Genomic DNA, 12,726 nt, shown 5'->3' on the forward strand with positions numbered 1-12,726 from the left:
ATTTGTATAATTCTTCTCGGTTTAGGTGTGGAGTGGTTCACTGATGCTTTTAGGACATATTTAAAATCCACTCTAACTACAGTAGATATTACGCCCTATGTGGCAACAGACTCAATTGTTAATGAATATGGTGTCATCATAGTTGGGGTCATATGTAGTTATGATTACCACTGTACTAAGATTAACTATACAGTCACTTTGAGTAAGAATCCACCACATATATATATATATTTTTTTTTCAGGCAAAAGTTACTTTGACTGGCACAAGCACCCAAACACTGAGTTTGTGGGTGAACTGGCACAGGACAGTGGTGGTCCCACAAGAGAGTTTTTCAGGTATGACAATGATTATAACCTATTTTATGCGCGCACACAAACACAATGTTCACACTAAAACCATAACGCAAATACAAGAGAAAAACAGTTTAAAACCAATTCCTTTCCCTTCTAACTTTTAAGACTTAGAGTACTGTTAGTTATGTTGTAACTAATTAAAACTATATTATTGTGTTTGTGTAAAAGGCTTCTGATGAAGGAGGTCGGGTCCTTTGGAGTCTTTGAGGGACAGGAAGGAAACCTCTTCTTCACATATAATCAGTCAGCTTTAGATAGGAAATGTTATTACACAGCAGGAAAACTAACTGCCTGGTCTCTTGTGCATGGTGGTCCGGGCCTAAGGTCATTACACCCTGCGCTGTTTAAGATGATGTGTGGGCTGGATGCTGATTTGTAGAACTTCCAGTGTGAGGTATTGCCAGACAGGGATGTCCAGGAAAAACTCCTGAAGGTAAACTTTTTACATTGACGTTTTTGTTTACATTGAAGTAATGGACAGACACTATAGCTGGATGTGTATGTTTGAGTGTTAGATGTTCTCCTACTGTAGTTTTTTTTTTGCTAAAGGCAGTATAAGGTAATTTAAAGATATTTTTCTTAGATCCAACAATGCAACACAGAACAAGACTGGATCTGTCTTCGTCCAACTTTGGAGGACTGGATAGCTGACTGTGGGGTACCAGAAGTCTACGGAGCTCATGTCCAAGATCTTCCACAGATTTTTGGACAGGTTGTGAGACACTTCATTTTCCACAGGTACCACTGTCAGTGCAGTGCGTTTGTAGATTGCAGTGTGTATAAAAGTCTTGATGAATATTTTGTATAAGCTAAGTTTTATGCTGTAACCATCTGTCTATTTTTTTCTTCTAAAATTATTTTACTTACACTGGAGAGACTACTACAACTAGCTCGACTGTCTGTAAATTAATAAATAAATTCTGTGCATGAACACTGATGTTCACCTGCCTATATTTAAATAATAACTCCTGTTTACTTGTAGGTCAGCTGCCATGATACAGCAGTTCACAGAAGGGATGAACTCATGTGGAAGGCTGTGGGACACAGTTAAGAGACACTGGAAGGCTTTCCAGAAGGTCTTCACACAGGAACAGGGACCACTGACAAGATCAGCATTCCGGGCACTATTCAAAGTTCAGTGGAGCGACAAGGGGACAAACCGCAGAGATGCTGAGGAGGACACAATGTTTTCATGGGAATGTCTTCTCAACACTATTGAAGGTGTGTTATAGTTGTCTGATTAAAACAATTTAATATTAACTTGGGATGGGAAGGTTGAGTTTCATACTGTGGGTTTAAGCCTTCAGTGGGATTTCCGTATGGATCTGGCCCCAACCCAGTTGATAAGATCACATGTCCCTGACTCTCCCTATGCCAAAAGGCTGCATGCATGATCTCATCTCCCCACCTGTCAGTGAGTGTGTGATGGGCCTACTTGTCCATAGTGGCTGTTGTGGCATTATCCAGGTACATGATCTATATTGGTGGTGTTGGAGACAAGATGCATAAGCAGTGTCATTTGCTGTACAAATCAGAAATCATTCATCCATTTACTTAACAATTTCAGACACTTGTCCTTAAATGTGAATTATGAAACATTAATTTCTTGTTAGAGGGAACCAGATTTTTTTCTGTTTTCTTTGAGATGGCTGAATAACAAACTGCTAACATTTCAAAATGATGGAACAGTACTGTATAAAAGATAACATGCATGTATGTATGTATGTGTGTATATATAATGTTGTAATGTGTGTGTGTGTGTGTGTGTTTTCACAGAAAAACAAGCTTCCCTCTCTTTTGAGGACTTGCTGACATTTGTGACTGGAGCAGATGCAGTGCCACCCCTGGGTTTCCACAAGCAGGTGGAGACTCAGTTCTTTGATCAGGAGTATGGTACCAAATGCTTTCCAAGGGCCTCTACGTGTGCTTTGATTTTTTCCCTTCCAAGAGGTGTTCACAGTGAGCAAGAGCTGACAGACATCCTCACAGATGCTGTCCAGGGGTCACAGGGCTTTGGCATAGTTTAAGTTAAAAAGGATTGTGGTCAGTTTCGTTAGAAAAATGAACTCAAAATGTGTTAGGACAAAAACATTCTGTTATACACTGCAGTTGAAAGAAACAGAGGTAGAGATATGGGGAGGGGGAGTAAGAGTTGGGAACAAGCTACGTTGTTTACCTTTACTTGAAATGAATCAGGAAGAAGTTCATTGACCACTGTTTTGCATGTTTTCTTTACTGCAACAGATGGCATGTATTTTCAATTAGTTATGCAAATTTGCAGTCAGCATCACAACTTTTAAACTTCTTTTAAAAAAGGTGTTATGTCTTAAGTTTATTAGAGTTGTCATTGTTGTTTACCTTGCCTTTTAATGACAAGTGAAAAAACATTAATTCATTGTCTAGTCTATTGTTTTACATGTTTGACTGACATGGATGTTCTTATACTGTGGTTCTAGCAGAAGCATCTGTACAGGTTTTGTAACCTGAGTGTAGTTTTTCAGTAAAAACTTTCATATGACATATTGATGTTTCTTTATTTCTTCACTCTTCCCTCATCGTTCACATTAATCAGGTCCACCTGAGCATTTAAAACAAACACTTCCTAAAATAGCTGTAGAAGAGACAGAGTTTGCACTTAAAGCTGAAATCCAGGACTTTATAAAAAATATATAACTTTTCTTCAACTACATATAGTAAAGTATGCCAATTCAATATATCCAACACATCTGCAGTGGTTGGAGGGGTCTGGCATAAATATATAGCTGACTAAAGTTTATTTCCTGTACCTCTTGACCAGTGGTTCCTGACCAGTGGTCCGGTGCCCACTGGTGGGCCGCGAGGGTATTGCAAGTGGGCCTGCAAATCATTAGCAAAACAGTCCAATTTTCATGAAAACTCTGAAATTCTGAAAGTCATGCAACATGATCATGGGTTGGGGTAATATACCCGGTTTTGTCACCACAAAAGAGACTAAAAACTGGGTATTTTAAATACCCAGTTTTGTCACCACAAAAATGTCTACAAATACCCAGTATTGTTTGATCATTATCATTAAAATAAAAAGTGCTCTGAGAGCACATTATTTGGCCTCAGATTGTTTATGGGGTCGGAGGTGTTGATGCGTTCCCTTGGCAATGGCGCACTAACCTGCTGTCCAGCTTTAACTCGAGCTCGTTTACAGATCAAACAACATTTTACACATCTCTTCGTCATCTGTCTTGCTCAAAGAATCCAATAAGTTTCTCTGAGCTGATTGAGAGTAGCTTGTAAGCCCGAATGCATCACATCTCTATGGGCTCTTTGTATCAAAAGTTCAGAAAACTTGTCATTACCTGGCAAGATGCATGGGTGCTTCTGGGAGTAAGACCAGTTTGCCTCCTGTAATCTGCCTCCCACTCGCAGCAGTCCAAACTCATCCAAAAACGGCCTCAGTGTAATGATTTTTGATTGTCTGTCCAAACTTGTACCTTTTAACAAGTGATCCACCTCCTTTGGAAAGCTGACATGTTGAGTCTGCTTGATCCAGTAATTCTCCGCTTGCTGTATCTCCTCCGTACACAGCTCTCCAGTGCGCCTCTCTCTGGTCCGTGCGTTATAAACAAAAACGCTGTATCCAAGCTGTTATTCTCAAAGATTTACTGAGTTCACTGTGCCTGCTCAAATCAAAAAGAGGTTGAACTGTACAGTCTAGTTCAGTCACAGTACTCTGAACGAGGTACTCATGAATGTCATCCTCTTCAATGATCATTTCATTGGTGCTACTCACATCTTTCAGCCACTCCGGCCCGTGCCACCACAGATCATCCTCCTTGAGATCCTGCGCACTCGTTCCTCTTGTTCCACGGTCCGCTGGGTTCTCCTTTCCAGCACAATGATTCCAGTTTCCAGGTAAAGTCAAACTCTGAATTTCACTGACTCTGTTCGCCACAAATCGTTTCCACTGTTTAGAGCTGCTCCAAATCCAATGGAAAGTTATCATAGAATCAGTCCAAAAATACACATCATTTTCTCCAACATTCAGGTTAGTCATAATGAATTTTCCAAGTCTGGCTCCAATTAGTGCTCCCATTAATTCCAATCTGGGGAGCGTCATTTTTTTCAGTGGGGCAACCTTAGTTTTAGAAACGACTAAAGTTGTTGCGCATTGTCCATCTGATTTTACGCACCGCAAGTATGCTGCAGCGCAGTAAGCCCTTTCACTGGCATCTGTGAACACATGGATTTCACGTACCTTTGTTGAATGTGCATCCCACTCATCACCGTTCAGTTCAACATCATACTGTCGGTTGATGGCAATGTTGCTCAAATCTGGGATTTCTGAACACCATTTATGCCATTTCTCTGCCAGATCATCAGGAAGATCTTGGTCCCATGCAATTCCTCTCTCCCATATCTCCTGGAAAAGACACTTGACACAAATGATAAATGGAAACAACAATCCGATGGGATCAAAGATGCGCGCAGCAGCCTGAAGCACACCTCGCTTTGTGTCCTTTCTGTCCTGCAGATATTCAATTAATTCATTAGTCTCAAACACAAATTCATCAGTGTCAGTTTTCCATGTCAAGCCTAGGACCTTGAACAGATTTTGACCTTTGATTTCCACTTGTTCCATTTCATGTTCCTGTTTCCACACAGTTTGCAACACAGGTGAGTTGGTGTTCCACTTGCATAATTTCATGTTTGCATTTGACAAGAGTTCTTTGGCTCTCCGAGATAAATTCAGGGGCTTGTCATCACTCTCTGCTCCAGTAATAAAATCATCCACATATAAACACTCATCCAATGTCTTCACTTCATCTGGATAGATGTGCTCATATTTTTTGAGATGATGTTTAATCGTTGCTGCCAACAAGAAGGGACTAGCAGATGCGCCAAATGGCACGCGCGTCATTCTCATAATCACCACCTTTAACTCCTCAAAAGGGACTGGTCTCTCTTTTAGCCATAAAAAGCGCAGCATATCTCTGTCCTTCTCATTTACGTTAATTTGCAAGAACGCTTTACTTATGTCTGCCATCATTGCAACTCTGCGCTGTCGGAATTTAATCAGAATGCTTAGCAAATCGGGATTCAAATTTGGTCCAGTTAATAAACATTCATTTAGCGAGGGACTTTCTTTCTCATGAGAAGAGGCATCAAACACTACTCGTAACTTAGTAGTAGCTCTACTTTCTTTGATCACTGGATGATGCGGCAGATAATATACTAGGTTTTCTGTGTGAACATTAATAACTTCTTCGATAATTCCCTCAGCCAAATACTCTTGGAAAACTTGATTATATTGATCATACAGTTGTGCATTATTCTGAAATCTTCTGGCAAGACTATTCAGTCGATTCAGTGCAGTGCAGTAATTAGTAGCCAGTTTCACATTATTTTCTTTCCAAGGCAAACAAACTTCATATCTACCTTGGTGATATTTCACTGACTCGTCGAATCTCCAGACTGCATCTGTCTCCAGGCTCCGTTCAGTTTCCGTATGAATCCCCAGCGACTCAGAAGCTGCGCAGCTGGTCGTTCAGGTTTCGTTGTTCTCCGACACTCAGATGCAAAACATCCACATCCACAGGTTCTGTGGTAACATTCATAACAGGGATGGACACAACACCTTGAATCAGCCATCCAAACTTACTTTCCACAGCCACGCATCCATCGTTAAGTCTCTCCGTGCGTCCTGACACCACTTTACAGTATTGATCTCCTCCAATTAAGATTCCCAGACATTCCTTTTCCATGCCTCTCACCGGAGTGTCAGCGACCTGCAGACCCTTGTCTTCCAGAGACCGTCTTAATGTTTCATCTGCCATTTGTATTTTTGAAGAGCATACAGTTGGTGTTTCCAACAACTCCACATCCACAGCTTCATTCGTTTTTAAGTTTCTCAGAATTGCCTTGACCTTCTTTGCAATTACTCTTTTGTGAGTTACAGAGCCAAATGTGTGTAACTTTATAACTTCTGTTCCCACAATTGGCAGACCCAGAGCCCTGGAGATGTCTTCCTGAATGAAACTGCGTTGGCTCCCCCCATCTAATAAACATTTTGCTAATTGGCTTTGTCTGGGGGCATCTATCCACACTGTAGCGGTTTGTAATAATACAGTGTTGCCTTCAGAATTGCTCGGGGAAACTGACACTACGGTGTCTGTAGGTGTGGGTTCGTTAACGTTATCACCTCGTGCACATTTTGATTGTTGCATGCAGACAGTTTTATAATGTCTTTTGCCGCATGTGTCACATCCAATGCCTTGCGCCTTAAAATTACGCGCAAGGTATCTGGGCCCAAAACATATAAAACATCTGCCAAATCGTTTTAATTTATCTCTTCTGATATCGACAGTGAATTCTGTGCACTCGGAAGATTTATGATCACCCCTCCCACAAAATAAACAGTTACCATCATCATTTGGACTCCATGTGTGGAAAGCTGCAGCCGAAGCCGTGGTGCCCGTGAATGGTCTTCTTATTTTGCGCTCCTTCTCACGGCCAGCATTTCTTTCCTCAGGCTGATATCCTTCTCTTTTTTGTGTGAGATTTGCTGTTCTCTCTCTGCTTTCCACATCTAGTTTCAGGAACTCCATCAAATCCTTTGCTTTGAGCACATTATCAGCTTCTTGTCAGGTGAACTCAAGGGCAATTTCCTCAGGAATCATTTTTAACAATATGGGGCATAAAAGACTTCCATAAGTGTCGGATACAACACCCATGGCATCAAGACTGCGCACTTGCACTTTACAGTCATCATACAATTTGCGCAAAGACGCTACATCAGTGGCCCTTTTTACTGGAGTCATGTTTAGTAACTTATTCATGTGTGCATTTATCACCAGGTCCTTGCGGCCAAATCTTCTTTTCAGCATGTCAATTGCACTATCATAATTATCATCAGATAATGCAAGGCCTGCTACTGCGCTCGCAGCGGTACCTGTTAAAAATGACTTCAAGTAACTAAATTTGTCTGTTTTACTCAAACCTTCATTACCATGTATGGCTGTTTGATATTGACCCCAAAACCCTTGCCACTCACTTATTTCCCCAGAAAATTTCGGCATGACTAGTTTGGGGAGTTTGACTGTATTGTTTCTTTGTCCATTGATTCTTTGAGTGGAGGTACTTGCGCTTGACTCTCCATCCATGCGCATTGCGCATCTGATCCTAGTCTTCCGTGCACTTATGCCATCCATATACTCAATTGCTGTGTTTATTTCTTCATCCAAATCATTTTCATCAATTGCTGCTTCAATGACTCTGTCGTATTCAATTAAACTTTGTTCCTTACTGATCAACTGTTCCATGAATTCTTCCAGAACATAGAGGTCTGGTTCCTCCTTCATTAGTTCCCCATCAATCTTATTCAATATCCGGGTCGTGGCAGATCTCACGGCTCCTCTTATCCTTTTCGTTCGCACACCGCCTTCAGCCATGCTTCTCTTTTTCTTTGTCCCCGCAGCTTCATTCGAATTCCTAATCCAACACAATCTTGCTCATCCTCTGTTGGATTATATCCCGGGTTTCGGCACCAGTTTGTAAGGTGCAGGGAATAATCTTGCGCGGTACTTTAGTTTCAAAAATACTTTCATTTATTCATCATTAACAATATTAAAACCTTGGGGAAAGGGGAAGGGGAAAAAAGGGTTTTTTCAAGTCCCTGGAGCCTTCTTGCCGCATCCACAGCTGAGCCTTAATTACTGGGGGACACCCCCCACTCCGGGAGTGATGTCACGCACCCAGGTGAAGGTGATTCCCTCGTTAAGATGCCAATAGACTCAACAGGTTTGGAACCACTGCTCTAGAGTGTATGGAACCAAATGGATTACAAATGAGTCAGGGTACAAGTATGTGTATTAGACTAAATGTTTAAAAAAAGAGTGACAGATTGCTGCTTTAAACACGATACACTGAATAACCCAGAGGTAGACATTCTGATACCTGTATCCACATGGTCTCACAGTAATACAAAACTGCATGTTACAAGTGTGAGTTCACATTAATTGAAGCTGTCAGTTACTTTTTCAAAGATAGTACTAAGAGAAATTTTATGAACATTAGACTTAATTGTCCCTTTTTTCTTTCACTTCCTTAAATAAAAAGGTGCTATAGAAAACATTCACAAAACAATGGTTTATACCTTTTCTTACTGTGCTCCTCAACAATACAGAGCAGAACCTATTTAAGCATATATTTTGACAAATAGACTATTCTGTATGAAAAATGTCTTGCAAAGTAACAAAAACCTCAAACTTCAACTACTAAATGCTTAGGAATAACATAAAAAGTCACACAGGTAAGAAACTACCTCAGCAGGGACAGATTCAGTCAGTTGAGAGAGTCGCAAAGGCATGTAAAACTTTATACAAGTTAAAGTTATTTCAAACACTGTGGTTGATGGGGAAAAGGAATTGAGTGGAGACTTCTTAGAAATGTAAATAACTGAATGTGACACTCAATATACACTATCTCTAAAAAAAAAAATCAGGTGGTGGATTTTATCGCATGGGGACATAATTTGTGCTGATGACAGCGCAGAGGGTCTGCCATAGCACCACTGCTATACATAGTTAGGGTCAAATGCACAGGACAAGTGCAAAATCATTTCTTCTTCTACTCGGAAACCCTTCATGAAAAAAAATGAAAAATAAATTGGGAAAAATGTTGATCTTTATTGATACAAATACAAATATTGTAGGTTAAAATTCCCAACTTCAGGGCATGGAGTGCAAATTGAAACTTAAAATATACAAATATGTTAAAAATACAAATAATACAAAATACATAGCACCAATTCTATGGCTGCCTACCCCAATCTCCCCTATCTCATAAAAGTTTCCATAGTCATGCTTTTTGTTCTCAATATTTCTTGCCCTTGCTTGCTGGCCATAGTTATCCTCTGTGAAGAAAACAAGCTCATTATGGTTTTGTTAGAATGACTGAGCAGAAATCTTATGCAAGCACATGACATTACTCTTCCAGTTGATTTTTAAGAAAACTACATATTTTCTTGAAAGTGCCCAACTTTCAAGTGTGGATTTTTAAAAAAAAAAAACAAAAAAAAAAAACACTGAAGATAAAATAGTTTTGGGGCTGAAAATAATTTCTCACCTTCCTTTTAATATCACTGTTTAACCCTTTGGGCCCTAGGCCTTTAAGCTCAAACAACAAATCCAAAACAAATCCGTGTTACTAAATTCTTACATTTTTACGTGTATCTCACCATAGCAAGTTGGAAGTTGACATATTCTGCCATATATGAAGAGGGGAGACTCTCTGGAATCTGGCAATATAAGAACCATGATGGTGGGACATTCTGTCACTTCACAGTTGTCCAAAACATGTGGTAGCCAGTATTTTTTCATTATTGCAAGAAATTCCATTGACTCATTCACAAGTCAAAAATGTGTTTTATCTGAAAGAAACATGCAATATTTACATCTAAGATAATAGAAAAATAGTAACAATATCATTCCTCACTGTATGAAGTGACTGATAATCACTGGATTGTATCATGGATTGTAAAGAAATTCATCAGGTTTTTATTTTGTAGACATTTGATCTATATTTATAGCATGATGGGATCACAGCACAATGATGTGTGGTATCACTGGAAAGCTCTGGTCCTGCGCTTTCATGTGATATGACCATCAAATTCTACTGCAGAGACTGGATCACTTAATTGGCCTAAAAGGTTCAGCACTAAGCTGGTTTAAATCTTATTTATCTGATCGTTTTCAATTTGTTGACGTTCGTAATGAATCATCCTTACGTACCAAAGTTTGTGTTGGAGTTCCGCAAGGTTCTGTGCTCGGACCAATCCTATTTACTCTATATATGCTTCCTTTAGGTAACATCATTAGAAATCATTCTATAAATTTCCATTGTTATGCGGATGATACACAGTTGTATTTATCGATGAAGCCAGAAGAAAGTAATCAATTAACTAAACTCCATAACTGCCTTAAAGACATAAAAACATGGATGAGCACCAATTTCCTGATGTTAAATTCAGACAAAACTGAAGTTATTGTTCTTGGCCCCAAACAACTCAGAGACTCTTTATCTGATGACATAGTTTCTCTAGATGGCATTGCTCTGGCCTCTAGCACTACCGTAAGAAACCTCGGAGTAATATTTGATCAAGATTTGTCTTTTAATTCTCATTTAAAACAAACCTCACGGACTGCATTTTTTCATCTGCGTAATATTGCGAAAATTAGGCCTATCCTGACCCGAAAAGATGCAGAAAAATTGGTCCACGCTTTTGTTACCTCAAGGCTGGATTACTGTGACTCTCTATTATCAGGTAGCTCTAGTAAGTCCTTAAAAACTCTCCAGCTAATTCAGAATGCAGCAGCACGTGTACTAACAGGAACTAAGAAACGAGATCATATTTCTCCTGTTTTAGCTTCTCGGCACTGGCTCCCTGTAAAATCCAGAATTGAATTTAAAATCCTACTGTTAACTTATAAAGCTCTAAATGGTCAAGCTCCATCATATCTTAGAGAGCTCATAGTGCCATATTATCCCACCAGAACACTGCGCTCTGAGAACGCAGGGTTACTCGTGGTCCCTAAAGTCTCCAAAAGCAGATCAGGAGCCAGAGCCTTCAGCTATCAGGCTCCTCTCCTGTGGAATCATCTTCCTGTTATGGTCCGGGAGGCAGACACCGTCTCCACATTTAAGACTAGACTTAAGACTTTCCTCTTTGATAAAGCTTATAGTTAGGGCTGGCTCAGGCTTGCCCTGTACCAGCCCCTAGTTAGGCTGACTTAGGCCTAGTCTGCCGGAGGACCCCCCTATAATACACCGGGCACCTTCTCTCTCCCTCTCTCTCTCTCTCTCTCTCTCTCTCTCTCTCTCTCTCTCTCTCATCCTATTACTGCATCTTGCTAACTCGGCCATTCTGGATGAGTTATTAATGTTGTTGTAAGCTACTGTCATTACCGTCTGTCCTGCATCTCTCTCTCTCTGTCTCTCTCTCTGTCTCATTGTGTCATGCGGATTACTGTTAATTTATTATGCTGATCTGTTCTGTACGACATCTATTGCACGTCTGTCCGTCCTGGAAGAGGGATCCCTCCTCAGTTGCTCTTCCTGAGGTTTCTACCGTTTTTTTTCCCGTTAAAGGGTTTTTTTTTGGGGAGTTTTTCCTTATCTGCTGTGAGGGTCCAAAGGACAGAGGGATATCGTATGCTGTAAAGCCCTGTGAGGCAAATTGTGATTTGTGATATTGGGCTTTATAAATAAAATTGAAATTGAATTGAATTGAATTGAAAAATTGAATATGTGCACCCACCTGAAGACTAAGCTCCTTCTGGTATAGCTCTTAGGGTCACTGAGGCACGCAAACCCCCTGACTACAATAAGGTGGCAATCCCTCAGGGAGGAAAACTGAAAAATAAAATAAACAAAAAATAAAATAAAAATTAAGAAAAAATAAAAGAAAAATACCCTTCCTTCCACAGCTGGAACACAGCACGAAGTGGAGTGGAGACAGATGAGAAAACTTTTCTGTTTTGTGCACCCGTTGATACAAATGCCGTAGGGTTTCAACTTATCGTAGGAATCTGCATGCCAAATAAAATTTGGTCCTTTAGAAAAATACTGCCTCCTGTTCAGTCGTCGTGTCCGGCGGGCCGTGCTCCTCACAGGATTAAGGTCGGACAGGATCAATCGCACATCCTCTTTTCGTACCTTAAGTCCACCTGTCAGGCACTTTCCATACATCCACCTGTAACCATGATCTCTCCAAGGGCCTCTTAATTCTTCATTTATGAAGTCTATTACCTCCTGTAAGTCCGAATACTCGCGACGTCTAAGTCTACGTGCTTTCAGGGTTCTGATAAGATGCCTCCTGCTTAGAATAAAACCATGTAAGGCTAGCTTCTCAGAATTTCTTTGTGTTGCATACCTAAGTTGAAAAAAAAATGAATGAGTTGGTCTCGATCCATGATAATCCAACTGTGGCCTTCTGCTCCATAGCTTTCCCTCTTCCAAATGGCCCAATATTGCACGCAGAGCCTTTTAAACTATTGTTTTTATAAAACGCACACGCGAAATAGTAATAAATCGCGCGCGCACTTTAATAAAATGCACGGTCTCCGTAGCATTCAGCTTCACTTCACCCAGAGTGTTACTTCTCACAGCGCAGGCAGAGTTTCTCACGCCTGGGATCCACTGGTGTTTTTTGTGTCCACCGTGACGCTTATGCCTATTCATTTCCTATGGATCGTGTCAAACCGTTGCTGACATCCCCGCAAAGCATTTTGGGTAGGCGGCGCAGCCGTTTGAACAGCTCCGGCACGTCCAAAAGTTGACTGCAACTCAACTTTATGCAAATTAACCTGTCAGACGCGAGGACACTATCCAATGGGGAAA

At 40.5% G+C, this 12,726-nt stretch overlaps 1 long non-coding RNA gene across 1 annotated transcript; it reads left to right on the top strand.

Annotated features, from left to right (window-relative positions):
• The first annotated feature begins 327 nt into the window (after positions 1–327).
• Positions 328–2,812, top strand: LOC144458759 (uncharacterized). The gene is made up of 3 exons (XR_013488142.1): positions 328–1,092; positions 1,337–1,575; positions 2,131–2,812. It is a non-coding gene; the product is annotated as an uncharacterized LOC144458759 (long non-coding RNA).
• Positions 2,813–12,726: the final 9,914 nt, after the last annotated feature.

The sequence above is a fragment of the Epinephelus lanceolatus genome, chromosome 19 (assembly GCF_041903045.1).
Source record: "Epinephelus lanceolatus isolate andai-2023 chromosome 19, ASM4190304v1, whole genome shotgun sequence".
NCBI lineage: Eukaryota > Metazoa > Chordata > Actinopteri > Perciformes > Serranidae > Epinephelus > Epinephelus lanceolatus.